The sequence below is a fragment of the Ailuropoda melanoleuca genome, chromosome 2 (genome assembly GCF_002007445.2).
Source record: "Ailuropoda melanoleuca isolate Jingjing chromosome 2, ASM200744v2, whole genome shotgun sequence".
Taxonomy (NCBI): Eukaryota; Metazoa; Chordata; class Mammalia; order Carnivora; family Ursidae; genus Ailuropoda; species Ailuropoda melanoleuca.
In genome coordinates, this window is record NC_048219.1 from 188,602,971 (window position 1) to 188,607,533 (window position 4,563).

Sequence of the window (4,563 nt, forward strand, 5' to 3'; positions counted from 1 at the left end):
GAACGTTAGAAAGGATTTATTACAGGGTTTGGGATTGTGTTAGGTTCTTTGGGGGAACGTTTAGACTCTGCCCTTTGCTCTAGATTGGATGCTGTAAGGAAGTGGGGAGAGTACTGTGTTTGGGTACATTCATCAATTTTATGTAATTGGTAACTTTTATGTAATTGGCACGGGAAAAGGCACCACTCGTACTAGCCAGGAGAGGGGGCTGTTTGGTCATTTTTGGGCTTGAACAGTGCTATTTTTAGGTGTGTGCAGACTTAGAATGGAGGGGTTTTGTTTTCCTCTTGATGTCGAGGTAGTAACAACACCAGGACCTGGCTGATAAATGCCTGCTGACCTTGGTTTCTGTAGGTTGCCTGCTGAGAATGAGGTGCTTAGAGACTGAGGGATGTTGACCTTTGTTGTTGTTGTTGATAGTTACTGAAAGAAATCAGAAAGGCCGATGGGTGGCACCAAAGTTGGGACCTGAGATGTTTGTAGCCACGTGTGCTGTGAGTGTGTGATTCTCTCCCAGGGATGTGCAGAAGGCATATCCTACAAGTGGTTCTGGCCTGGGGTTGGCAGAAAGACCAAGACACAAGGCCAGGAGTCAAAGTTGAGAGTGCCAGTGAGCACCGGTCTGTTGATCTGCTGTGATGGGTGGGCAATGCAGTGAACAGAAACAGGAGATGAGGGGACTAACCACCAGGACAAGAGTCTTTTAGAAAACCGTGCGGTATAAGCCCTTCTGGGTAATGAGAAGCTCTTCAGCTAGAAAGAGTCCAGGGCATTGGGAGTTAGAAGGTCGGGGTGAAAATGGAAGGTCTGCGTTGCAAGGTGAATCAAGCAGGTAGACTGGAAGTCTCCTTGGGCCACTTTGGATTTGCCGGTCTGTCTGTCTCTTCAAAGACAGGATCAGGTGATGTTACAAGTATTCTTTTTTTTTTTTTAATATTTTAAATTATATTATGTTAGTCACCATACAAGTATTCCTGCCACTGTCTGCAATGACCCTCCTCTTTACCCCCTCTGATGGGTGACGTTCTCTCATATTCTATTTTTAGATTATGTTCCACTTTGAAGGAAGAGGATACCCTCTGGCACTGGTTTGCCATATGGCCCCTCCCCCAGAGTCTCAGATATTTTTATGATGGAGTATTTCATTTTTGCATCCTCTCCGCAGGGCTCTGGCACATGTTCATGGAGGAGAGAAGAGGTCAGAGAAAGATCTCACAAGCCAGGTCCACAGTTTTTACAGAACTCTGTCTCCTCTATCAGGGACGAATTGCCTTTGGAACAAACCTCAAAACCCTTAGAAGGCCGCCTCTCAGGACCTCAGGAGCTCATGCGTCTCATGCTGGGCCCACCACCAGCAGACACAGTCTGCTTTTCACCCTGAACTTCTCCAGAATGCAGCATGGTAGAGTGCTCTAAATAGTGAATGACTGACGGGGGCCCCTGGGTGGCTTGGTCGTTGGGCGTCTGCCTTCGGCTCAGGGCGTGATACCGGCGTTCTGGGATCGAGCCCCACATCGGGCTCCTCCGCTGGCAGCCTGCTTCTTCCTCGCCCACTCCCCCTGCTTGTGTTCCCTCTCTCACTGGGTGTCTCTCTCTCTCAAATAAATAAATGGGATCTTTAAAAAAAATAGTGAATGATTGGCGGACTTGTTAAATGAGTGAACAAATACTGATAATAGCCTGTTACTTTAGCACTGATTTTCATCAGATGCTTTATGGGACATTAGCTGTACTTGAGGGATTTCTTAAAGGCATCCACGCCAGTTAGAGAGAGCCCTGTCCTCCACATCTTTCTTTGCCAGAGGAGCTTCGCCTTTTTGTTCTTCCTGATTTTAACCTGCAAATAAAATGCAGAGAATGGTTTTTGAAACTTTAAGAGAGACAGAGAGCTGTCACTAGCTAAGGGATTAAAGATCTGCATTTAATCATGCAAAATCTGGCCACGATTGATTCTTCCCAATTCATTTTCTCTCATTTGCTCGCATAAATTCTTTGTCTCATCTAGCTTATACAACGTGTCTGCACCTGCCATTTCCAGTGTCCATACTCTTGCTCCCTGAATCTCCATCCTGTGATCTCAGCTCATGTTGCAAATCTCCCCTGATCTCCGTGGCTGGATGTGCTTTCTCCTTACGCTGAAATCCATAGCATTCATCATGCCTCATGGCCCACCCTTTATGTTGCATACTTTACTTCCCCCACCAGATGGTTCTTTCATTCATTTACCTGACAAGTGTTCGTTGGTGCCTATTGGGGACCATGCATGTGACTAGGTACCGGGATTCATAACGAATAACACAGACACCTCTGCCTTCAGAGCATATAGTTTAGTGAAGGTTGGGGTATATTAATCAATATTCAGCCAGAGAAACAGAATTGGTAAGGAGAAATATATTAAGAGATGTATTGCAAGGCTCAGATGATTTGGGGGCTCACAAGAAAAGTCTGAAGGCCTCAGGGCAGGCCGTCAGAATGAGCTGGGTGAAACTCTCAGGCCCAAGCTGATGGGGCTGCTCATGGGTCGAATTTCTCCTGAGAAGCCTCAGGTCTGCTCTTGGGACTTTTAAATCAGTGGATCAGGCCCATTCAGATTATTTAACATCCCTTACTTACTTAAGGTTAACGAATTATGGACTTTATTTTTTTTTTTTAAGATTTATTTACTTAGTTGAGAGAGAGAGAGCAGGGAAAGGGGAGAGGGAGAGGGAGAAGGAGAGAAGCAGACTCCCCACTGAGCACGGAGCCCGACAACTCGGGGCTTGATCTCAGGACTTAAAGATCATGACCTGAGCTGAAATCAAGAATCTGACACTCTACTTACTGGGCCACCCAGGTGATTATGGACTTTAATCACCTTTACCAAATACCTTTACAACACCTTTCATAGCAAGTATGTGATTGAATAACTGGGGACTGTGCCCTAAGTTGACCATCACAGGGAAAAATATCAAAGAAATCACACAAAAATATCATGATACATTTCAGAAAGGAGAAAAGGATTTCTATTTTCTTTGGTTTAGCTGGAAGTTTAGAGTTAAATTTGATGTTCATTTTAAAACTTAATTTATGAGACTTTATCCAAAGGGCTTAATGTAACTATCAAATTCATTGAGTCTCAAACTAGAAATCTAGATAAAAGATACTAATGCCTGAACCCTAATCTGGACCAATTAAATTGGGATCTCTGGGGATGAGGGCTCTGGGCACTGGCATTTTGGAGAGATTCGAACAGGTAGCCAAAGTTGAGAACCACCACTCTAATGAGCTTGAATTCTTGAATTTTCTAGTTGTCTTGTTTTATACATGTTTTGATATTGATAACATTTTCATCATCCTTGGAAGTAAATACCTATATAAATTAGAACTGTTTTAGTTAAAAAATGGGTGCTTACTGAAGTCACTGGAGTACTTGAAGCTACTTTCCTGGATTGTACGCTTGTCACAGGCAAGTGTGCCGTATTAATTAGTCATGGATCAGGATAGATAAGGTCAAGCCGCAGTTAAATAAAGAAGACCCCCAATTCTCAGGAAGTTAATAAACAGAAATTTATTTCTCACTTATGCAAAGTCTGCTGTGGGTCTAGGCAGCTGTCCAGGGAGGCCGTTCTGTCTGGATGGCTCATTAGTAAGATCTAGTTGATTTGGTTTAGTATCTCTACGTTTAGCTCACTAACTGGCACATAGTAAGATCTTACTATGTATTCAGGGGAGTCACACGTCTCATTGTCTTCTCTCTTAGAGATCGTGTGTGATGTTGTGTATGTGTGTGTAGTGGATCTACTCTCCCTCCTCAGGCAGGTGCCTCTCAGCTCATTAGCTCTGCGGGTCTACAGCTCCACAGATTTGTGACTCTTGGGAGTAGAAGAAGAGAGATAGATGACCGTGAGACCTTTGTGATCCCAACTGCGGTGACAGCATTGGTAGAGAGAAGCTCCCTGTGATACCTCAGGCACCCAACTACCCACTGACCGTCACCTTTTCAGACTTTCTCTCTTAGACCCAATAAAAAGGCAAAGAGCCCTTCCAGAAAGTCCCCCATTAAAAAGTCGAATTGCTTAGTGGGATGCCTGACACCTGCCCCTCACTGTAAGGCAGATCAACAGCACTGCTGGCCTTGCCTCCGGTTCCCAGCAGCTGGCTGCAGGGGGGCTCACGGGGGGGACCAGAGTGGGTCCAGGCAGGAGCTATCTGAGTGCAGCCTTGGATCTGACAGCCCAGAGAAGGGCTGGAGTAGTAAAGATGGGGCTGGGGTTGAAAACAGGCCTTGTGTGAACTCTTAACCCCAACCTGCCCACCTTGGAGGAGCCCTGAGCAAGAACCTTGGCTATCTCGAACAAGATCCGGGCAGCCCAGAACATCTCCAAGAGGATTGTGACATCACAGAACCTTATCCATCTCCCTGGTGACAACCTTGTCCTGAACCTACAGGATGAAAGTGTGACCTGGGACAGTGACAGCCTCATCAAGGGTAAGAGATAAGCCTGGTGACCAGGAACTCCACTCCCAGAGAAGAAATGGATTTGTTTCTCCCCCTGGTTTTTGAGAAGCTCCCTGCTCACTGAA

The 4,563-nt window shown here is 45.5% G+C and overlaps 1 non-coding gene across 1 annotated transcript; it reads left to right on the top strand.

Annotated features, from left to right (window-relative positions):
• The first annotated feature begins 3,993 nt into the window (after window positions 1-3,993).
• On the top strand, window positions 3,994-4,212 carry LOC117801337. Its single transcript, XR_004623855.1, has one exon. It is a non-coding gene; the product is annotated as a small nucleolar RNA U89 (small nucleolar RNA).
• The last annotated feature ends 351 nt before the right edge of the window (window positions 4,213-4,563 follow it).